Source organism: Microcaecilia unicolor, chromosome 5 (assembly GCF_901765095.1).
Source record: "Microcaecilia unicolor chromosome 5, aMicUni1.1, whole genome shotgun sequence".
Taxonomy (NCBI): domain Eukaryota; kingdom Metazoa; phylum Chordata; class Amphibia; order Gymnophiona; family Siphonopidae; genus Microcaecilia; species Microcaecilia unicolor.
In genome coordinates, this window is record NC_044035.1 from 167,336,045 (window position 1) to 167,361,046 (window position 25,002).

The following is a 25,002-nucleotide window of genomic DNA, read 5'->3' on the forward strand; positions in this document are numbered from 1 at the left end:
GAAAGAGAAGAGCCCTAGTGCTGATGTCCTACTTTGTTTGCTGGCAAATAAAGAAGACTTCTCTCTCATTCTGGTGTGTGGTGTTTGATTCCTGAAGTACCACAGATTCTGCTAACAATAGTGGTAATTCCTGCAACACTTCTATGTTTAAATTGTACAGCGCTGCGTAACCCTAGTAGCGCTTTAGAAATGTTAGTTAGTAGTAGTAGTAGTAGTAGTTTTGAATGTACGGCGATGATGGCTGCGAGGGGAAAGGGAAACAAGCGAGTAACCTACTTAGCTTCAACGTTTTGACGTCACCCCGACTGTTTTATCTAATCTCCTTGGAAGTCAAATTGTGCTTCAGGGCTGAGGAGAGCGGGAACCCCAGCAGGTTCGAGCGCGCTGCTCAGCTCAATCTTCCCAGACCACCACCTGAGCAACACCGCTTTCAAACCGAACCAGCCAATAGCATAGCAAGGTGGGCGGAGCTGTGACGTCGCATCGCTCTGCCGCTGGAGAAAGGCTTGCGTAAGATCAGCGTGCGTCCTCTTTACGTTGCGTTTCCCGGGTACCGGCGCAGCACAGACGGAGAGAGAGGAGGGACAGAGACTGTGGCCCCTCCAAGTAACCAGCAGGTGCTGGCCGCTACTAGCCGCTTGGATGGGGAAGAAGCGGTAGACGTGGCGGAATGTAAACAAGGTGCGCTTTGACTAGGATACCAAATGAGGAAAACGTACTTACTTCGCTTTTCCCCTGTATAGGATCATAATGTTTTGTGGTAGTAGAGAGGGACTCAGTGCTTCGGTGGATGAGGTGGGGAGAAGGTTGAAAGGGTTTGAGAGGGAGTGGAGGGAAAGCTGCTAGAGAGAGAAAAGGAGCGAGGTTGTAGAGTAATGTATGTGGAAAGGGCTATTATGGAGAGAGTGAAAGGAAAATGAGTTGATTTGGAAAAATCTACAGGAAGCAAACAAACAAACAAAAAAGGGTTAAGGAGTTCCAGGAGGAAAGAGTAAGAAGAAAAATGAATGAGCGTATGTGCAAGGGAATACTTATGTGGGGGTGGGAAATGAACCAATTTCCACACTGACCCCCCCCCCCCCCAAGCTTCCGTCAGGGGAAGCAACAGACGTGTTTGGTGGGGTTGTCTGGCCCTACTCAATCATTCTAATGTGGGCAAAATATTGGTTGCGCAACCCATTCTGTTGTCTGTGATCTCCTTAGTTTCTGATGAAGGAGCAAGTAAAAAAGTTGATCAGACCATGACCTCCGTGATCTCCCTATGAATGAAAGAACAATACACTGTAAAAGGAGAAACTGAAATAGAGTGGAGCCCTTGTACCCAGGCAGCTTAAGTTCAGGATTCCCAAGCACCACAAACACCCTTTCACCTGCTAATCACAACTCAGCCCTTGTACCCAGGCAGCTTAAGTTCAGGATTCCCAAGCACCACAAACACCCTTTCACCTGCTAATCACAACTCAGCCCTTGTACCCAGGCATCTTAAGTTCAGGATTCCCAAGCACCATAAACACCCTTTCACGTGCTACCCACAACTCTACTAATCCCACCTCATTTGTCCCCACCCAAAAAAGCACACATCTGTCTTACCAATCAACCCAACCCTTTAACCACCTGCTTCCATATCATCATGCTGATCAATCCATAGACTGGTGGGTTGTGTCCATCTACCAGCAGGTGGAGATAGAGAGCAATCCTTTTGCCTCCCTATATGTGGTCATGTGCTGCCGGAAACTCCTCAGTATGTTCTCTATCTCAGCAGGTGGTGGTCACACACAGCAGCAGCTCTGGCTAGGTCTCCAAGCCTAATTTTTAGGTTTTGTTGAGTACCTGGGGTTGAGGGCTCTTCTTGAGCAAGTGCAAACCTGGTGGCGCCAGGTCCCTCCTTTTCTCCCCCCTCCCGCTGGCTCCGTTAAAAAAAAAAAAAAAACATTTTTGGACATCCTTAAAGGCGTTTATTTCGACGTTTATTTAAACGTTTATTGCAGCTACTCACTGGGACACCAGGTCGTTACAGCTCGGAGCGAGAAGCAGGTAATTTTTACCTTTTTATAGCAGGCAGGGGGTTCCCCGATCGATCTCCATGTGGCCTATGGCGTCGGAGGGCGAGGGCGCGAAGAATCGCTCCCCGGACCGTGTGTGCGCTTCTAGCGGGGATGCGGGGGTCTTAAAGTCTGATTCGCCCTTGTTGGGTGTCAGTTCGGAGGCCGGTCAGTGTCCCGGGTCTTCCTCCGGTGCGGCGGTTTTTCCCGCCATAAACGCCCATCCCCCGCTGCTCGCCTCCGCCATCTTGGCCGGCCACTCTGCTCGGACGGCTTCTTCTTGGGCCGCCCTTGAGCTGGGAGACGTTAATGCCATGGCCGCCCTTGATTTGGGCGATGGCAAAAAAGCGGCTAAAGTTAAGCGCCGTTCTTCCCGCGCGGCTCCTTCGCGGAGTGTCGCGCCGGACGCCATCTTGGATGCGCAGCATGTTTCTCCCCCGCTCTTGCGAGCACCGGTTGAGGGTGCGTCTAGGGCTGTGGCCCAGGCTGCTGAAGTGCACAGTCTGGGGGGTTTCTCCCCCGAGTTTATTTTGCTGCTGCATCAGGCCTTCCTTATGCAAAACGCTGCCCCTTCTCCCTTGTCCGATAAAGGGGTTGAGGCCCCCGAAAGTAAACGCCCTCGGGTGGATTCCCAGGCCTTAGAGGACTCTGTTTCCTCTGATGTAGATGAGGGCAGCGTATCTGAGATGGATTCCCGCTCGGATGGAGCGGATGACCCCTCTGCAGCGCGGATCTTTCGCTCAGAGGATTTGCCCAACCTGTTAGTGCAGGCCATGAGCATTTTGAAGATTTCCTCTCCAGAGGACGTCTCTCCCTCAGCCCCTGTTGGCTCCGCCATTATGCTGGGGACGAAGCGCCCGCCTAGAACCTTCCACGTGCATGATGCCATGCACACCTTAATTTCGGCTTAATGGGATGTCCCGGAAGCGAGCCTCAAAGTGGCTAGGGCTATGTCCCGCCTCTATCCTTTGCCTGAAAGTGAACGGGAGGCCTTTCTTTGGCCTACCGTGGATTCTTTAATCACTGCGGTGACTAAGAAAACGGCATTGCCGGTGGAAGGTGGCACGGCCCTAAAGGACGCCCAAGACAGAAGATTGGAGGCGGCCTTAAGGTCGTCCTTTGAGGCGGCTGCCTTAAGTTTGCAGGCCTCAGTTTGCGGCTCCTACGTGGCCAGGGCGTGCCTGACGGTTGTGCAGCGGGCTTCCCCCTCGGATCCTTCCCTAAGGGCTGATTGGCCGGCCCTGGAATCGGGCTTGGCTTATTTGGCAGACTTACTGTATGATGTCTTGAGAGCCTTGGCTAAAGGTATGGCTCAGACAGTCTCTGCGCGGCGGTGGCTTTGGCTGAAACATTGGTCTGCGGACCACGCCTCTAAGTCCCGCCTGGCTAAGTTGCCTTTTATAGGCAAGCTGCTCTTTGGGGTCGAGCTGGACAAAATTGTGACCGATCTCGGCACGTCTAAGGGCAAGAGGTTACCAGAGGTCAGGGCTCGGGCCAGTGCTCGCCCCGGTAACTCCAGAGGACGGTTTCAGGAAGCCCGTCGGTACCGCCCGGGCAAGTCGGGCTCCTCTGTCCCCTCTTCCTTCAAGAGGAACTTCTCCCCCAAGCAGCATTCCTTTCGCAGAGACCGCCGTCCCGGAGGTGCGCCCTCCGGTCCTCCCCCAGGGTCTTGTACCCAATGACGGGGTCCTGGTCCATGGCCCAGTGCAGATTGGAGGACGCGTGTCCTCGTTTCTGGGCGAGTGGACCAGGGTAACTTCAGACGCTTGGGTGCTGGAAGTCATCAGAGACGGCTACAAGCTAGAGTTCTGCCGACCCTTAAGAGACGGGTTTGTACTCTCTCCCTGCAAGTCTCCGGTCAAAGCTGTGGCAGTGCAGCAGACCTTGGACAATCTGATCCGCCTGGGTGTGGTCGTTCCGGTGCCGGAAAATCAGCTTGGCAAGGGACGTTACTCCATTTACTTTGTGGTACCAAAGAAAGGAGGTTCTGTACGGCCTATCCTCGACCTCAAAGGGGTCAATCGGGCCTTGAAAGTTCGGCACTTTCGCATGGAGACTCTCCGCTCTGTTATAGCGGCAGTGAAGGCAGGGGAGTTCCTGGCATCCTTGGACATCAAGGAAGCGTACTTGCATATTCCCATCTGGCCTCCTCATCAACGCTTTCTGCGTTTTGCAGTCCTGGGCCGACACTTCCAGTTCAAAGCCCTCCCGCTCGGGTTGGCTACTGCTCCGCGGACCTTCTCCAAAGTAATGGTGGTCATCGCGGCCTTCCTGTGAAAGGAAGGAGTACAAGTCCATCCTTATCTGGACGACTGGTTGATCCGAGCCCCCTCTTATGCAGAGTGCGGCAAAGCTGTGGACCGGGTGATTGCTCTTTTGAGCTCCCTGGGGTGGATCATCAACTGGGAGAAAAGCCAGCTGCGCCCGACTCAGTCCCTGGAGTATCTGGGAGTTCGATTCGACACCCAAGTGGGCAGAGTGTTCCTGCCGGACAATCGGATTGTCAAACTTCAGGCTCAGGTGGACCAGTTCCTAGTAGCCTCTCCGCTTCGGGCTTGGGACTATGTGCAGCTGTTGGGCTCTATGACGGCCACGATGGAAGTACTGCCCTGGGCCAGGGCTCATATGAGACCACTACAACACTCTCTGCTGCAGTGCTGGACTCCGGTATCGGAGGATTATGCTGTGCGCCTTCCCTTAGACCCAGCAGTGCACAAGGCGCTGAGCTGGTGGCTGAAGACAGACAAGTTGTCTGCAGGGATGCCTCTTGTGACCCCGGAGTGGATTGTAGTCACGACGGACGCCTCTTTGATGGGCTGGGGAGCCCACTGCATGGGAAGGACAGCGCAGGGGCTCTGGTCTCCTGCAGAGGCAAAGTGGTCTATCAACCTCCTGGAACTCAGAGCCATTCGGTTGGCGCTTTTGGAGTTCGTCCCGGTACTGGCGTTGAAGCCAGTACGGGTCCTGTCGGACAATGCCACGGCTGTGGCCTATGTCAACCGCCAGGGAGGTACCAAGAGCGCCCCTCTAGCCAAGGAAGCCATGAATCTATGCCAGTGGGCGGAAGCGAACCTGGAACAGCTGTCAGCGGCCCACATTGCCGGAGTCATGAATGTCAAGGCGGACTTTCTCAGTCGCCATACCTTGGATCCCGGAGAGTGGCAGTTATCGGCTCAGGCGTTCTTGGACATCACGAAGCGCTGGGGCCAGCTGAGCCTAGATCTGATGGCGTCATCGGCCAATTGCCAAGTGCCGCGCTTTTTCAGCAGAGGACGGGACCCTCGATCTCTGGGAGTAGATGCTCTTCTCCAACAGTGGCCGACACAAGAGCTTCTCTATGTGTTCCTGCCCTGGCCCATGTTGGGCAGGGTACTAGACCGGGTGGCAAAGCATCCGGGCCGGATAATCCTGGTGGGTCCGGACTGGCCCAGACGTCCCTGGTATGCGGACTTGATCAGGCTCTCAGTGGACGACCCTCTGCGGCTGCCAGTGGAGCAGGGCCTGTTGCATCAGGGTCCCGTGGTGATGGAGGATCCCTCCCACTTTGGTCTTACGGCCTGGCTATTGAGTGGCAGCGTCTGAGGAAGAACGGCTTCTCAGACAAGGTCATCGCCACTATGCTGAGAGCGAGGAAGCGCTCTACTTCTACTGCTTACGCCAGGGTTTAGCGTACCTTTGCAGCGTGGTGTGAAGCAGGCTCGCTTTCTCCCTTCACTGCTCCAATTTCTTCAGTGCTGGCGTTCCTGCAAGAAGGTCTGGAGAAAGGCCTGTCGCTCAGTTCCCTTAAAGTCCAGGTAGCGGCTCTGGCTTGCTTCAGGGGCCGCCTGAAGGGTGCTTCCCTGGCTTCGCAGCCAGATGTGGTGCGTTTTCTCAAGGGAGTTAATCACCTGCGCCCTCCTCTGCACTCCGTGGTGCCTGCGTGGAATCTCAACCTGGTGCTAAGAGCCTTGCAGAAGCCGCCTTTTGAACCCTTGGCGAGGGCATCTTTGGAAGACCTGACGTTGAAAGCAGTCTTTTTGGTGGCTATCACTTCAGCCAGAAGAGTTTCCGAGCTCCAGGCACTCTCATGTCGAAAGCCCTTTCTGCAGTTCACTGAAGCAGGAGTGTCTATTCGCACAGTGCCTTCCTTCCTGCCCAAGATTGTTTCTCGCTTCCATATGAATCAGCAGCTCTGTCTCCCTTCCTTTCGTAGGGAGGACTACCCAGAGGAATACTCTGCTCTCAGATATCTGGATGTGAGACGAGTCATCATCAGATACTTGGAAGTGACCAATGATTTCCGGAAGTCGGATCATCTGTTTGTCCTGTTTGCAGGTCCTCGTAAGGGTCTGCAGGCTGCTAAGCCTACAGTGGCAAGATGGGTCAAGGAAGCCATTGCAGCGGCTTATGTGGCCGCGGGGAAGGTGCCGCCTATCCAGCAGAAGGCTCACTCCACTAGAGCTCAGGCGGCCTCGATGGCAGAGGCCGGGTCCGTCTCCTTGGAAGAGATTGCAAGGCGGCAACTTGGGCATCGGCCCATACCTTCTCCAGGCATTACCGCTTGACTGTGGCTGCTCGGGCGGAGGCCCGGTTTGGAGCTTCAGTGTTGCGGTCAGGGATTTCAATGTCCCGCCCTGGGTGAGTACTGCTTCGGTACATCCCACCAGTCTATGGATTGATCAGCATGATGATATGGAAGGTAAAATTATGTATCATACCTGATAATTTTCTTTCCATTAATCATAGCTGATCAATCCATAGCCCCTCCCAGATATCTGTACTGTTTATATTCTGGTTGCATTTCAGGTTCAAGTTTAGTCTTCAGTTCCTGTTCAGGAGGACTTCGTGTTCAAGTTTTTCAATGGATTCTTCAAGAGTTGAGACGAATTTGTGTTACAGTGAGCTGCTGCATTCCTCTCCCCTCCGTTTTCGGGGCTGGATTGAGACTTAAATTCTGCCGGTGCTCCCTCCCGCTTCGTGCGGCTATAGGGCAGCTTTGTACCCCTCCCTCTTCGGCGGTGTTAGGGTCAGTCAGCTCCTCCCGCGGTTGCGGTTGCAGGATAAGCCAGATCCCCCCGCTTCGGCGGGGTGGTGTCCCTCCCCCGCTCCGCGGGGATGAGCTCGGATTCCCCTCCCCCACTTGTGTGGGGATGAGCTGGGTTAATTCCCCTCCCCCGTTTCGGCGGTGGTGAGCTGGGCAGAGTGTCCCTTTGTGGGTGTAATTCTCTAAGTGCTGAGTCCTGCGGATGGAGCTTGGATATCAACATACTGAGGAGTTTCTGGCAGCACATGACCACATATAGGGAGGCAAAAGGATTGCTCTCTATCTCCACCTGCTGGTAGATGGACACAACCCACCAGTCTATGGATTGATCAGCTATGATTAATGGAAAGAAAATTATCAGGTATGATACATAATTTTACCTTCCCCTATAGGGGTGTTGGTAAATGGGTTAGGTTTGTAGACGTGTAGGTAGGAAGTATTTTAGAAGGGAAGTGAGGGCTTAATGGTCTTGGAATGTTTGTGTGGGGTGTGTATAAGGCTCTGGTCCTGGATCTTTGAGATTGGATTAAAGAGCCTCCAGTACAGTGGTAAGGTAAGGTTTGACTAATACATTTAAAGTTAATGGAGGAAAAGTTAATTTCAAAGTTAAATTTACTTCCATTTTTGTGCACTTTGCTTAAATTTGGCTTATAGTTAATAAGATGCATGATGTAAAAATAGTTTTACTACATCTGAAGTACAGTAAAAAAAAAAGTATTAAAAGTTTAATGCAGATTTTCAGTCCATTCTTACTACATCAGCCCCATAAGAAAGGTTAATGAAAATTTTCATTCTTTTTCCAGTGTTTCTTAAACATTTGCTTTACAATTTTGATTAATTTTAACTTGATGTCTTATATGACTGCTATTCAAAAATTTTGTCTCAAAATATTTGAGTTCTCATATATTGTATGAGCCAGACTTCACCTTGTTTGAGGAGATCTGTAACATTTCAGCAGATGGCAGTGTGAACAATGATGTATGGGGTAAAAAAAAAAAACTCAGCCCTTTTACAAAGCATTGGTAAGCCCAACCTGAACTTTCTGCTTTCTCTTCCGGGATTACTGCCAGCCCAACGCGGCTGCTGGTTGTAGTCCTGCCCCGACTGTGTGCCATTTCCATGGGAAAAAGAAAACCCTTGAAAATGGCTTGCATGGTGATAACCCGGCAGTAATTGGGCATTGCTGCTCACTGCCGGGTTAGTGCAGGAGCCCTTATCACCACCTCAGTGGGTGGCGATAAGGGCTTCCTGCCACAAGGCCATGCGGTAAGAATTCTCACCACGTGGCCATTATTTTTTGGGCTTTTACCGGCTGCAGAAAAAAATGGCGCTGACGTGTGGGGAAAACGGTGCCCGCAGCTAGTGCATGGCCCTTTTCCCCACAGCTTGGTAAAAGAACCCCTTAGAGGAGCAGCTGCAAAGGTCAAAAAGTTAAATCAGGGCGTGGATGCTGTTCAAAAATTCCATCCTGGAAGCCCAGACCACACATATTCCATGTATTAAAAAAAGGAGGAAAGAAGGGCAAATGACAGCTGGCATGGTTACAAAGTGAGGTGTGGAAAGTTATTAGAGCTAAAAGAAGGATCTGACTGATAGTAATAGGAAACAGCATAAGGAATGGCAAATCAAACTCAAAGCGCTGGAAGGCAAAGGGAGACTTTGAAAGGAAGATTGCATTGGAGGCAAAAACACAGAGTAATAACTTTTTTAGGTATATTGGAGGCAAGAAGCCGGCAAAAGAATGAGTTGGACTGCCAGATGACCGAGGGATAAAAGGGGCAATCAGGGAAGACAAGGCCATAGAGGAGAGATTAAATGAATTTTTTGCTTCGGTCCTCACTGAGGAAAATGTGGGAGAGATACCGGTGCCAGAAATGGTATTCAATGCTAACGAATCGTAGAAACTGAAACAAATCTCTGTAAACATGGAAGATATAATGGAGCAATTTGACAAATTGAAGAGTAGCAAATTGCCTGAACCGGATGGTATTCATTCCAGAGTACTGATAGAATTGAAAAATGAACTTACAGAACTATTGTTAATGATATGTAATTTATCTTTAAAATCAAGCATAGTACTGGATGATTGGAGGGTGGCCAATGTAATACCAGTTTTTAAAAAAGGTTCCAGAGGGAGATTTAGGAAATTATAGACTGGTGAGCATGACATTGGTGCTGGGCAAAATGATAGAGGATATTATAAAGAACAAAATTACAGAGCATATACATAAGCATGGATTAATAAGACATAGCCAACATGGATTTAGTCAGGGGAAATCTTGCTTCACCAATCTATTACATTCTTTGAAGGTGTGAATAAGCATGCGGATACTACTACTTATCATTTCTATAGCGCTACAAGGCATACGCAGCGCTGTACACCATACACAAAAAGACAGTCCCTGCTCAAAGAGCTTACAATCTAGATAAGACAGGTAAACAGAACAATTAAGGGTAAGGGAATAAAGAGGTGAGGATAAAAGGACAGGGCAAGTGAGTTAGGAGTCAAAAGCAGTGGTAAAGAGGTAGGCTTTGAGTTTGGACTTGAAAACGGCCAAAGATGGGGCTAGACGTATAGGCTCGGGAAGTGTATTCCAGGGTTGAGGTGCAGCAAGATAAAAGGAACAGAGTCTTGAATTAGCAGTAGAGGAGAAGGGGACAGATAAGAGAGATTTATCTACAGAACGGAGTACTCGAGTGGGGGCGTAGGGAGAGACAAGAGTGGAAAGGTACTGGGGAGCAGCAGAGTGAATGCACATAGGTCAATAGGAGAAGTTTGAATTGAATACGGAAACGGATAGGGAGCCAATAAAGTGACTTAAGGAGAGGGCTAATGTGAGCGTAGCGACTTTGAATAAAGGTGATAAAGGTGAGCCGGTCGATAATATCTGGATTTTCAAAAGGCATTTGACAGAGTACCTCATGAAAGACTTCTGAGGAAATTGGAGAGTCATGGGATAGGAGGTACTGTCCTATTATGGATTAAAAACTGGCTAAAAGATAGAAAACAGAGAGTAGGGTTAAATGATCAGTATTCTCAATGGAGAGATCTAGATAGTAGGGTTCCGCAGGGGTCTGTGTTGGGATCGGTGCATTTTAACATATTTATGAATGATCTAGAGATGGGAATAACTAGTGAGGTAATTAAATTTGCTGATGACTGTTATTCAAAGTTGTTAAATCGCAAGAGGATTGTGAAAAATTACAAGAAGACCTTATGTGACCGGGAGACTGGTTATCCAAATGGCAGATGACATTTATTGTGAGCAAGTGCAAAGTGATGCATGTGGGAAAGAAGAACCCAAACCATAACGTGATGCAGGGTGCCACATTAGGAGTCACCGCCCATGAAAAGGATCTAGGTGTCTTTGTTGATGATACCTTGAAACCCTCTGCTCAATGTGTAGCAGCTGCTAAGAAAGCAAATAGAATATTAGGAATTGTTAGGAAAGAAATGGAAAACAAAACTGAAAATGTTATAATGCCTTTGTATTGCTCCATGGTGCAACCGCACCTCGAATACTGTGTGCAGTCCTGGTTACAGCATCTTAAAAAAGGTATAGTGTAATGAGAAAAGGTACAGAGAAGGGTGACGAAAATGATAAAGGGGATGGGATGACTTCCCTATGAGGAAAGAGGAGACGGCTGAGGGGAGATATAATGGAGGTTTATAAAATACTGAGTGAAGTGGAACAGGTAGAGTGATTCGCTTGTTTACTTTTTCCAAAAATACTAGGACTTGGGTGCACACAAAGAAGCTAGTAAGTAGTAAATGTAAAACAAATTGGAGAAAATATTTCTTCACTCAGTAAGTAATTAAACTCTGGAATTCTTTGTCAGAGAATGTGATAAAAGCAGTTAGCTTATCAGGGTTTTAAAAAAGGTTTGGATAATTTTCTTAAAGAAAAGTCCATAAGCCATTATTACGATGGGCTTGGGGAAATCCACTGCATATTGTAGAATAAAATCTGTTTTACTGTTCTGGGATCTTGCCAGGTACTTTTGACCTGGATTGGCCACTGTTGGAAACAATACTGGTCTTGATGAACCTTAGGTCTGTCCCAGTATAGCAATGTTTATGTTCTTATGGCTTGGCAGTAAAATTTCCAGTAGAATAAGTAGGTTCTTCAGAAAACAAAGGAACACTAAATTTAATGTACAACTACATATTTAGTAATGGAAAAAGTGGAAAATTTAACTACCATCTCAAATATTTTAGGAGTGTGTGAAGTGGGTTTTTTTTTTTTTTGGGGGGGGGGGGGGAGTTTTTTTTGTTTTTTTTGTTACCTTTTGAGCGTTTCTGTTTAGTATCATTTCCTTTCCAGCCTTTTCTTTTCAGCCTTACTCTTCTTCTGCGCCCCCCCCCACCCCCGGCCTTGAAATGGCTTGAGTATGGTCCTGGGCTACAGTTCTGACTTCTGTTCTTGGTTCAGCGCAGTCTAAGACATCGGTTTTAGGCCATCTGAAAAGTTTCTGCCATTGGAAAGATATTCCTGAACACCTAGCTGACTTTTAATCTAATCATGGGATCTAAAGTAGGGATTTAAAAAAAAAAATAAAACAAAAACTTGCAATCACATTTCTGTCGCTTTCTTCTTTGTTACTGCTGTGTTACTTGATGCATCATGATCCCATCTGTTGCTTGTCTTTTCCCTTAATAGATGCTCCTTAAACTTTCATTAATTGATAAAGCTGAAATTGAACTTGTTAAATCAAAAGAAAAATAAAGGCTAAACTTAGAAATTGAAGCTAAAAGTAGTTGGACACCTTCAGTGGGACCAAAATTAGGATTACTCCACAAGCTGAGTATTATAATAAGGTGAGAACCTTTAAGAATGTAGGAGTAGCTTAGTGGTAAGTGCAGCTGACTTTGATCCTGGGGAACTGGGTTCAATTCCCACTGCGACTCCTTGTGACTCTAGGCAAGTCACTTAACCCTCCATTGCCCCAGGTACAAATAAGTACCTGTATGTTAGGTAAACCCCGTTGAATGTACTTGCAAAAATTACAGGAAGGCAGTATATCAAGTCCTATTCCCTTTCCCCTTAAGAAAAGGAATTCTCACCAGTGGGGTATATGAGACCATGGTAAAACAGGTCATACAGGAATAAATTGATCAGAATATCTTGTAGATTCATTAGGTAGTTGATGACTAAACTAGTAAGAGAGATCTAGAATCTGCCATTGTACCACATGTAATTTATTTATAAGATTTGGTAGTTGAAAGATTTGAACAAGTTATTTAGTCCCTACATTATCATGGTCTTGTAAAGCTACCTGGACTGTTAGAGTCATGTTTTGCTTGTCATATGGCGTTGTCCCCAAAGGCTTGTGTTTCTTTGAGTTGAAGCTGGAGAGCTGCAGCAGAGCCATAGGATATGATATGTTCAGCCCAGATGCAAGCCAGGAGATGCCTGTCTGCTGCCCAGAGTTAACTGACAGTCCCAGAAGTTCCCATTGTACTAGCTTTGGGTGTTACCTGATTAAGGACCAAAAATAAGGAAGGCCAAGAAGATGTATGTTTGCTGACTCAGAGTTTGCTCTGCAGATTTTGTTGCGCGTTTGGCCTCTCTTCTCTCTTCATGCTTGATATGTCATGCTGTCCTGGCTCCTGTTTCATACCAGGTTTCCTCAGTGACTGCTGGTTCCTGATCACCTGGCTCCACACCTCTACTCTGTGGGCCTTAACCTCTTCAAATATGGTACTTGGGGATATGTGTTCCCCCTCCCCCAACTTGTACAGGTGACCATGAGAACATGTGGTCCAGCCCAGGCCAGAGGATAGAACAAAATGAAGCATATTGGAAATCTGGCATTATGAAAAATGTAAGTGTGGCCCTAGCCGTGTATTTTAGCAAAAGGTGGATTCCCCTCTTCACCTCTGCCCCCCCCCCCCCCCCCAAAAAAAAAAAAAAAGTCTAATTCTGAACAAGACAAGTGACTATTGTTTCATGGCCACTTGTCCATGGAGCCTTGAATGCCACTCCCATAAATGTACTTTTCATAGGTTTCTACACCAGATGAAATATAGTTTTGCCTGCATGCATATCTATCACTTAAGATTTGCTTAAAGTGGGCTTCTTAATTAGCTTACATACCAAAATAGCTCTGGCCTGGTTCGCCCCTACTTCTGGGTCAGGACAGTCGTATCCTGAATCAGATAAACCAGTTTGTAGCTGCCCTCTTAGGTCTTTAGGGAGTGAAACTGGATCCAGCTGGCAGAAAACAGCATTATGGATCTCCACCGGGATTGGCAAACAGTGGTAGATTATATCGATTTAAACTGGAGCTCGCTTTTTTTTTGTAACTCTATTTAACGGAACAGGTTATGCGAAGGAAACAAATTTAACGAGCATACAGCATAGGGGATGACATATCACAAAACACGTGTGAGGCAAGATCATAAAACTTATCCCATTCCCTCCTAGCCCCAGAGAAGAAAGTATGAGGAAGTCCATTATCTAACATGTCTGTCCTGGAACCTCCAATATTTGCTCTATTCCTTGTCATAGACTTTGCTCTTGCTTCTAAAGGTATAAGACAACGTTTCTACAGAGGTAATGTCCGCCAGTTGAGAGGACCAACATGCCAAAGATGAGGATACCTTCCAGAAAATATCTACAATAAACCTAGAAGTGTGAATTAGGTGACCTGCAAATTCCCTATCTCTACTCTGCAGCTGTACAACTCTCCAGTAGCTTAACAGGTGATAATGGGAGGGGGGAGTGTAAGGATGAAAGAATGCCCCACTATTGCCTTGATATCTCCGCATGTACTGCCCATCAGAATTGTGCAACCACCATCACATGTGGAAGAAGGTACCTTGCCCCCGCAACCCCACCAACACAAATCAGACGTGCACTTGACAGGCAGAGCTTAAGTGGTCATGAGATTAGATCACATCCTAATCTGAGTCATCTAGAGTTGTCTTCAGGTCTTTATTCCAATGAGCAACCAACTATCATAATGGGGGAAATGAGTACCTTCAGCCCTAGAAGAGGGAGGGAGTTGAAACAAGTTCCCATCAAGCCTTCTGAGAATAAATGTGATGAGTATTGAAACTCCCTACATGACTACTCCAGTCTTCCTTCTGTGGAAAGACTAGGAATTACCAGCTTATGCTTTGAATGACTCTGGGGCGCCAATATGTTTTACAGATTTCATTTTCATCAAGTATATGAAATAAAAGTGAGCCTAGCTGTTGGTACTATTGATGATTTGCCGTACAGTTAGCCACTATGCTGGGATTACTGTAGTTAGAACAGCATGAACCATGTGTTCAGTGGAAGACACGTTGAGTAGCCTTCTGTTCTGTCAACAGAACTATATGCTGATGTAAAACTAAAGGAAGTGATATGGAAGAGAATGCCCCAGGAGTCCAGTGTTAAGCTTTTATTTTATTTATTTGTTACATTTGTATCCCACATTTTCCCACCTATTTGCAGGCTCAATGTGGCTTACATAGTACCGGAAAGGCATTTGTACATTCAGGTGTGAACAAATACAATGTGATGTAAGATGAAGTTTATATGGCAGAGCCATAATAAGAATCGTAGAGCGGAGGAGTAGAGTTATGTTCATTACGTGCTTTAGTTTTCTAAATCTCCCCCCCTTAGCTAACGCTTCAGAGTACTCCAATATTGTCTAATAAAGCTACAGTCAGGGGTAGCATTTACTCCCTGTCTGAGCCAGAATTCAAAGCGTTAAAGAAAAATTTAAAGAGAAATTTTCAGGCTCTCGAGTTCTCAGTAGGACTGTTACCTAGCAATAATGGCTCCCTCCAGTTGTGCCTAGATTATAGTGCTTTCAGTGCATGAAGCATTCATAGCTGCTAGCCTCTCTCTCTCATTGAGATTTTCATGAATCCCTGCCTTCGGGGGCTTAAAACTCATCCATAGACATGAAAGAAGCAAATGGAAACTGGCCTTCCATATCAGAAATGAACTCTTTGAATATTTGGTAATGCCTTTATGCTTAAGGAAAGCGCTGTGTCCCAAAACTTGGTAAATCAGATATTCTGTTATATGTTTGTTTAGATTTATTAACCAAGGTAGTGTACAGATTAACATCAACTTTCGTTAACAGCATAAAAATAGTAAAATGAACAAGTATAAACATAAATACAATGATGGAGGAAAACTTGAAAACAACAAATTGAAACCTAATAATAGGACTACCATGAAACAGGATCAAAATTATATACATTTAACAGCACCAAAATTCAAATAACAAGAGAGGGAATATGGTGTAAGCATAATAGCGATTGAATATCTAATAAGCACACAGTTAATACCAGTTTGACCAGTGTGTCACAGAGTGCTAGATAACATCTTGATATTCTCCAGAAACCTGGTGGAATATGATCAATGGATCTGTTAGGCCCTAGATTGCTTAAGGAAGCACAGGTTATATGTCAGACTAGAGACGTGTGAAATTGATAAAAGAATAGAGTTCTTGGGACATATAATTTCACCAATGGCCATATGCATGGACCTTTGTAAGGTATGCACAGTAACGAAGTGGTCACTTGAGGGCTATAAAGGGGGTATAGAATTTCCTAGGATTTACGTATATCTGTCATTGCATCCTGTTCTCTTTTACCTGGCAGTTTGGCCCTTAGTGCTAGTACCATGAGACTAACTCGGGGGTTATTTGGGCAACATTTTGAACCGCTTAAAAGAGATTTTCTTGTTGAACTTTTATTAGTTGGTCAGTTTTCTCTTTTGTTAAGACAGTTTTGGTCTTATCCATCCTTGCTTGCCTTTCTATATTCTAATACTACATCTTCTTTGGTTGCATTTATTGAATGCTGATCTGTTTTCTCTTTCTATTTCTGTTAATGCATTAGAGCAGTAATTCTCAACCTTTAAGTTGAAACACTTGCATACATGACCTTTGTGGACCTTCGCTCTGAAATAGCATGGCATTTCTTATGACTGAAATGTAAACATTCTCTACACCCACAAAAACCCTTGCTCCCCCCCCCCCCCCCCAATATGTGCATACAACAGTAGCACTAATTCCTATGATTCAACATCATGAATCTTTCCCAAGAATAGGCAGCACAACACATTGCACAGGGCTCTAGAACCCAATGCATCTACTGCTGGTAAACCAGAACAAATGGGATGCTACAGAGTTCTATACAGAAACTATATACAAACAAAATACTGTACCTCAGTCACACACAAAACATACAGTCCCTCACCAAACAGAACAAGGGATCACACTTTAGAAATAGAAAAATGAAGACAACAATTGATCTGGGATCCCCAAGAAGTCACACTAGGCAGGTACCACAATATGGGAGAAATTAAAACAAATATGCTTCCTCTTGCACTGAACAAAATACAAGCACAGCTGTAGTGCATGTTTCTAAAAAGTAATGTTTTATTTTGACTTTATTAAGTGGAAAATGCTATTTTCTACCTTTGGCTGGGAATTTTATTTTCCAAGTATAATGTTCCCCAATTTCTTTCTCCTGCTTTCCTGTATGTCTTCTGCTTTCTTTCCAGTGGGTGCTGCCCATTTTTCCTTTGTCTACTTTTCTCCTATCTTCTTCCATTGCCTCACTAATCTGACGTATTTCCTCTTTATTTTCTGTTTGCTCACTCAGATTTCACCCTCTCACTCTTCAGTCCTCCATCTATATTTTACTTAATCTTTCAACTTTGTCTCATCATCTCACCCCTAGCTGTCCCATTTCTCCTGTCTGATTTCTTCCCTGGCTGCCTATTCCTTTTTTCCCACTCTATTCTACTTTTCTGTACTTGCCATCCTCTTCTTGCTCATCTCCTTGACATCCCCCCTCCAATGGCCTCTTCCACATGGTTCCACCATGCCCAGAATATTTTCTCTTTTGCTTTCCCACATGAACTTGTAGCCCAGCATCTTCCTGTCTCCTCTCTCCCTATGGTTCAGCATTTCCCAATCTTAGTGCAGATTCAGTGGCTCACAGGGGAGAGACACTGAATCCTGATGCCATGCACCTTCCCGGGTTGTGTAGGCTTTTACTTCTGGTGGCTGTCCACATAGGAAGTGAAAACCTGGTAAATACAGTTTGCCGCCATCAGGGTTTGTGTAGCAGCACCTCCTGTCACTAGGCTAAGAACTACTGTATTAGAGTAGTGATACCCAATCTTTTAAAGCCCAAGGCACACCCATATTTTGAAAAATGTGCTTCATTCTAGCCTGCACTGAGCAGGAGTGTGGACATTGAAATGACTTGTATGGCCAAAAGAAAAATTTGGGAAGCACTGAAAGTCCAACAGAGTCTGAAAGGATTCAAAGGGCAAGAGGAGGAAGTGTGGGGAATATTGTGTGTGCTGCACAAAATAGGGCCCATCTATCTGTGCCTTACATGCTGCCTGTTGCTTCTCCTTCCTAAGTAACAGTATGAGCTCTGGAGTGTAGAAATCATTTGTGCACCAGCACATTAGGAACCAGCCCTAGTGTCTCTTGTTGCTGTAAGGTGCTGGTGTTCATGCTGGTATACCTTAACCTTATCTGGTCTGAAAGCAAACCAGTGTTGTCATGAAACACCTATCACCTACCTGGGGTAACCCTGTGGCCACTTAGAGGGTCTGTCCCTGACACTGCTCATGCCCACTACCACCTGCACACTTACTGTACAGTGGCATATCCTTCTGCATGCTGGGTCCAGTTTGCCTCTGAGCTAGTCTCTCGCTGTCAAGTTATTCCCTGGTGATTTGTAAGGACACGGGGCCACACTTCAGGGGTCCCAAAGTTCCAAGAAAGCACCCACAGACCAAAGCACAGACCCCCAGGATTCTTAATCAGTCCAGGACAGCAGAGCCAATAAACTAATAAGGTTTTATTGTCAGGAAATTGAACAGTGAACGGTAAGAGGAAAAAAAGCAAACAGGATGCTAGGAATTATTAGGAAAGAGCTGGTGAATAAGACTGAAAATACTATAATTTCTTTATAATGCGTTCGCACCTTGAGTATTACATTCAGTTCTGGTCACTGTTTCTCAAAAAAGGTATAGCGGAATTAGAAAAGGTTCAAAGAAGAGCGACTAAAATGATAAAGGGGATGGAACTCCTCTCATATGAGGAAAGGCTAAAGAGGTTAGGGTTCTTCAGCTTGGAAAAGAGACAGATGGGGGGAAATATGATTGAGGTCTACAAAATCCTGAGTGGTGTAGAACGAGTAGAAGTAAATCGTTTTTTGTTTTTTTTTTTTACTCATTCCAAAAGTATAAAGACTAGGGGACACTCGGAAGTTACATGGAAATACTTTTAAAACAAATAGGAGGAAATATTTTTTCACTCAACGAATAGTTAAGCTCTGGAACTCTTTGCCAGGGGAGGTGGTAACAGCGGTTAGCGTATCTGGGTTTAAAAAAAGGTTTGGACACATTCCCGGAGGAAATGTCCATAGTCAGCTATTGAGACAGACATGGGAAGCAACTGCTTGCCCAGGGATTTGTAGTATGGAGTATTGCCACAATTTGGGTTTCTGGTACTTGTGACCTGGCTTGGCCACTGTTTGGAAAACAAAATACTGGGCTAGATGGACTATTGGTCTGACCCAGTATGGTTACTCTTATGTTCTTATATAACAACAATAACAGGTAAATCAAACAGGTATCAATATTAAAACTATAACACTTGTTCACTACCTGGGGAACTTCAGGAACTGCTCACAAGTCTGAACAGGGCCTCAGGTCAGAGATGTTACCTCTGTGCTCCCTAGCTGAGATTAAAGATTACCTCAGTTTAGGCTGGAAAAAACTGTCACTTCTGTAGCAGCTTTACAAAAAAAAATAAAAAAAAGACAGTCACCATTTGCTGGTCAGACAAGGGAAATGCACTACATGAGCACGTTATACAGTCCCCAGGCTTGGAAACCTTAGGGAAACACTGCATTACGAGAACTTTAACAAGATCGTTCTATGTCATATTAATTTGTTGCCTTCTTGATACTCCCTTTTATTTATGGCCAAAGTTCTATTATCCTTAGCTCTCAACCCCAATATTGCTGCCTGTACTCTATCATTACTACTACTACTACTACTACTATTTAGCATTTCTATAGCACTACAAGGCATACGCAGCGCTGCACAAACATAGAAGAAAGACAGTCCCTGCTCAAAGAGCTTACAATCTAATAGACAAAAAATAAATAAAGTAAGCAAATCAAATCAATTAATGTGAACGGGAAGGAAGAGAGGAGGGTAGGTGGAGGCGAGTGGTTACAAGTGGTTACGAGTCAAAAGCAATGTTAAAGAGGTGGGCTTTCAGTCTAGATTTAAAGGTGGCCAAGGATGGGGCAAGACGTAGGGGCTCAGGAAGTTTATTCCAGGCGTAGGGTGCAGCGAGACAGAAGGCGCGAAGTCTGGAGTTGGCAGTAGTGGAGAAGGGAACAGATAAGAAGGATTTATCCATGGAGCGGAGTGCACGGGAAGGGGTGTAGGGAAGGACGAGTGTGGAGAGATACTGGGGAGCAGCAGAGTGAATACATTTATAGGTTAGTAGAAGAAGTTTGAACAGGATGTGAAAACGGATAGGGAGCCAGTGAAGGGTCTTGAGGAGAGGGGTAGTATGAGTAAAGCGACCCTGGCGGAAGATGAGACGGGCAGCAGAGTTTTGAACCGACTGGAGAGGGGAGAGGTGACTAAGTGGGAGGCCAGCAAGAAGCAGATTGCAGTAGTCTAAACGAGAGGTGACAAGGGTGTGGATGAGGGTTTTGGTAGAGTGCTCGGAAAGAAAGGGGCGGATTTTACGGATGTTGTAAAGAAAGAAACGACAGGTCTTGGCGGTCTGCTGGATATGAGCAGAGAAGGAGAGAGAAGAGTCAAAGATGACCCCAAGGTTTCGAGCTGAGGAGACAGGGAGAATGAGAGAGCCATCAACAGAAATAGAAAACGGGGGTAGCGGGGAGGTGGGTTTGGGGGGGAAAATGAGAAGCTCGGTTTTGGTCATATTTAATTTCAGGTGGCGTTGAGACATCCAGGCAGCAATGTCAGACAAGCACGCTGAAACTTTGGTTTGGATGCCAGGTGAGATATCAGGGGTAGAAAGATAGATTTGGGAGTCATCAGCATAGAGATGGTAGGAAAAGCCATGGGATGAGATTAATGAACCAAGGGAAGAAGTGTAGATAGAAAAGAGGAGGGGACCAAGAACAGAACCCTGAGGTACGCCGACAGGCAGAGGGATAGAAGTAGAAGAGGATCCACCAGAGTGAACACTAAAGGTGTGGAGGGAGAGGTAGGAAGAGAACCAGGAAAGGACAGAGCCCTGGAATCCAAGTGAGGACAGGGTATCGAGAAGTATGCTGTGATCGACAGTGTCAAAAGCAGCGGAAAGTTCAAGAAGGAGGATGGAATATTGACCTTTGGATTTAGCCAGTAATAGGTCATTGGAGACTTTAGTAAGCGCAGTTTCGGTTGAGTGGAGAGGGCGCAAACCAGATTGTAATGGGTCAAGAATAGCATGTGAGGAGAGAAAATCAAGGCAGCGGCGGTGAACAGCATGCTCAAGTAATTTGGAGAGAAAAGGAAGGAGGGAGATGGTTCGGTAATTAGAGGGACAAGTAGGGTCAAGTGAAGGCTTCTTAAGGAGAAGTAAGGCCTGTTGAAATCCAGGACCCTTAACTTTACAATTCTGTACTAAATTCCTCTTTAAAATGGTCACGTATAGTTGTTCTGACTTCATGGTCCTTTGGTGTTTTCTCCTTATCCATCTATTATAGTCTGTTCATTTATTTTTATGAATGTAACAAAGTAATTTTTAAATCCAATTAATGGCAACTTTATGCTGTATTACGCTACACCCAAATGTCACATGTTATCTGATTAGTAGAAATAAAGACGCTCAAGAAAGTTGTAGGTGGTACCTATTTTTGAACTAAATTTTTTTTCATTTACTTTATGAAGGCATCGCTTTCAAAAAGTTAGTCATACAAATATTGTTAAGCCAGTAAAAGAATGTGTACAGCTTAACGTTTTTGACCTTTTATTTCTAGCTGTTTAAGTGGACTACACAACCATTCTTCATAGATTTTGTTTGATTCAAATCATCCTAAAATAATGAAGAAACCTTTTCTTTATACATTAAATTGATTTGTTTGATCCAATGTATATTCTTGGAGCAGTTCTGTACAGAAAATTAAGAATTTGGATAAATTCTGTATGCCTTATTTATCAAAATGCAATAATAACAATGGTCCTTGAAATAAGAAGTAATTGTCTCTTGAGAGAACAAAGTTCTTAAAGATACATGGTGTTTTGGTGCAGGTTTTTTTCCAGTGGTATAGTAACGGTGCACCAAAACTAGGGTTTCTGGTTTTCAGCAATCCACAGAGTCTATGGAGGGCTTTGAGCTTCAGGCTACTGCTCAAACTCTTCTTGGGTTCCACAGATTTGTCATAGAAAATCCATGGAATCCAGAAGTCCTAACCATAAGGAGGTAGCTTGTTTTAGTCCTCTATTTCAGATGATCTTTCTCTTCCCTCATGTCCTCTTGGTGGTGACCCTTTTCCTACTTCCTTTATGCTGTAGGCACCTCTTTGGCAGTTTATTATCTTGCACCACATGGCTCTCTGTGTGGTGCCTCAAATCCTGTGCTTGTTCAGTCTGTTGAGCAGTACAGGATTTTGGTACTGCATGGATCACAGTCTATTGAGAGCCATGGGACACGATGCAAGACAGCATCTCCACCTCTTCAATTGCAGACAGATATATTCTACACTTTAAGGGAGTTTTGTGAAAATTCTGCATGCACATAATTCTCCCAGTAGTAAATGGTGTTTAATATCTCTGTTATTATGGGTTCTTTTAGAAATTCAGTTTTTTTCACAGTGTGGGCACCAGTACTGGGTACCTTTTTCCAGCTGAATTCAAGTACTCTGCTTTTAATGGTTTGACAGGAAATATTTGGTAATTTGCTAAAAAAAAACCCCGAGTTTATTAATTGTTCTTTTCTAAAAGATTTGAAAAGATAGGCAGATAATGACTCTGCTGAGCTGTAAAAATCAAAGCGATCAGTTCTCCAAACACAGCCTTGCAAGGAGACAGATTAAGAGGGTGGAGGTTGGGACAGCATTTATTTTTGTTAGTGCTCTTTAAATAAATGCTGGGTTCTACTGGGGCTGGAGATCTTTCATCATTGTTTAATGGTTTTAACAACTGAAAATGGAAGCCTTAGTTATACTGTATTTGCCCAAACATACTTCTTATGTCTTAGTTGAAACAGTTTGAAAAATAAACATTTTTCTCCTATTTGTCTTCCTTGCAATTCTGTTTTTATCCTTGTTTCTTCCCCCTCCCCTTTACCTCTCATGTATTTCCTTTCTTCTCTTCTAACCTTTCACGGCTGACCCTGTTTTGAGCTGTGGCTTATATCTCTGTTGGATCTGAGAGGGCTGCTGCTCCCTCCTCTGGGGCTCCGCCGCTCCTGATCCCTTTGCTGAAGATTTAGCAAATCAACAGCATGCTTTAGCTAAGCTGCAAGTAAGACAAGCTAACGTTTTTATTTAACGCTGGTTCAAGAAAGTCTGTTACTTAGACCAATGCAGTATATTAGCATTTCAGCTCTTAATATTGCTGACAGAAGAATGTTACTGTGCTTTCTAGTTACCGTGGTAATTGTCAACAATAGTGGGAGGGTGTGACTGGATAATCTGACCTGATTACCGTAGCAACAGCACAGCAACCATAAAGACAAACTGTAAGAGATTATGGCTTGGGGGGGGGGGGGGGGTACATCTTTGTGACTGAAAATAGGCAGAAGCCCACAGTACTGCTGCGGTTGCACAGTCCAGTATAATAATTGAAGGCAGGATAGGATGTTATGAACAGATAGATCTGGTTAGGGGAGGGTTGGTAGATAATGCAGTGACTTTTGGCAGGAAATCTGATGGTGAAAAACAGCAAGGAACTGGTGTAAATATGATTATGACTTTTGATTTCTAGTTCTTATGCAGGTCTTATGATATGGGACCAAAATGTCATCTAGTTCTTTTATTTTGTTTTTGGCGCACCTGCCTATTCTGTTTAGTATTTGAATCTATTGGTGGCTTGATGGCTTGTTTTTGCTTGGCTACTCTTAGATAGTGCGTCCTTGCTTGACATAGATATTTTAAAATAACTGTTCCAGGATCAATATCCCATATACTTCATGTGTATAACTTTTTTTTTTCTCCAAATATCAGTGCAATTTGCAGGTGATGGTGGATAAGTATAAACACCCCTTCCCCCCACACAAATCCAGATATCAGTTCTAAGGTGAAGATATAGTGGAATGTTTATACTAATGTATATGTTTAAACTTGTCACCTGTTTCATTTCAGCAAAATGGATTACAGAAATACAGCACACTGGGTAAATTTCTTTGAAAATTTCTTTCTAATTCTAGCTTACAAATATACATGATGCTCCATAGTGCATGTGTGTTTATGTGGATCAGGTGTTCACTTTGGGGGGGGGGGGGTGTGCTGGAGATCTATGCATAAATGATATTTTGAAATGTGAGAATTCTGTGTATTTTTAATTTTTTTTAGCACAAAGTCATCTGTAGAAAACTCGCTGCCAAATCTGTGGTTCTTTTGTCATGGGTTAATTGGAGCTGTGGGAATTTTTGAAATCTTCTTGTTATTATTGTTGCATATTAAAAGAAACTTACAGGAAAAGGACATAAATAAGTTTACATCTAGCTCCAGTGTGGCAAATGAGACGAAACCATTCATTTCTTATGGGCTTCCTCTGCTTTGTAAAAGAAGCCCTAAATGTCTAACAAAAATTCATTTAGTCCATCAAATGGTGGAAGCAGAAGCGCATAATAAATAAACAGATCATAGATGATTAAGGAGCCCTTTTACTAAGCATCATCTGATCCATCCCCTCCCCCCCAATCAAATCACCAAGTCTTCCCATCCAAGACTCACCAAGGGGGTTCTGCATCGGTGTTAAGTGGTCCCCAGGCAAAGCAACAAAGGGGGATCGGGGAAGGTAAAAAGAAAATGTGTGATCTAGCTTGATAATCACACACTTGAAAATTAAAAAAAAAAAATCCAGATTCAGTATCAAAGCTCCAGGGCTTAAAGCCAAAAACTCTCCCTTATTTATAAAATTTTATGAAAAATCAGGAAATAAACTTACTGAGTCCATGAAACATAGTCTGTCTAAAAGAAGAGGTTGGGGGGGGGGGGGGGGGTCACATGATACGTTGAAGAGAGATGTAGTATCTTCTGCCTCTCCAGGGTTCCCACACTCCTTTTACCTGTAAATATCAGAACTTTGAGTTTCTTAACGGAGAGATCTCTTTTGAGTTTATTTGCTTTCTCCTGTGGACAAATATTGATGCCTGGGAAGGGACAAACAAAAACTCACCTTAAAAGGCGAGTGAGTGCAGACAAAATGTCAGATTCCCCACAGCTCCCAGTCCCAGCATTCTCTCTACACTTTAAGGGAGTTCTGTGAAAATTCTGCATTCACAGAATTCTCCTGGTAGTAATTGGTGTTTTATCAGTAGCGGTGGAACGTGCATTAGAGCTTGACCTGGGTCAGCTCTCGGGCCAACTAACATATCTGGAACTACTATCTGATGCGACAAAGCGCACTGGGGAACTGGAGCATCGGGTGTTGGCCATAGAAAATGTGGACATGTGCATGGCTGACACACTGGCTGATCTCAAGCGACAAGTTCGGCACCAGGCAGACTAAATAGATGACCTGGAGAAATGTTTGTGGAAACCTCTGGATTGTGGGTTTCCTGGAGCAGGTGCCTAACTGAACGCTTCCGGCGAGCCTGGAAAATTGGCTGAAAGAATTTGCTCTGTCGGATAGCACGGGGGCCTTCTGTTTGGAGGGGGCCCAACATGTGGGACGGCCGCAGGAGGATTGGCAGAGACACAGAGTTGTGATGGTCAAAGTTCATAACTACACACATAAAATTAAGATCCTACGAGGC

The 25,002-nt window shown here is 44.9% G+C and overlaps 1 protein-coding gene across 1 annotated transcript in view; it reads left to right on the top strand.

The window, feature by feature from the left end:
* The first annotated feature begins 555 nt into the window (after nt 1-555).
* KATNB1 (katanin regulatory subunit B1) overlaps nt 556-25,002 on the top strand; it is a 324,176-nt gene continuing 299,729 nt past the window's right edge. The window contains exons 1-2 of the mRNA XM_030203568.1: nt 556-681; nt 23,384-23,414. The gene's annotated coding sequence lies outside the window, so the exon portion shown is untranslated. The remainder of the gene's footprint in view (nt 682-23,383; nt 23,415-25,002) is intronic.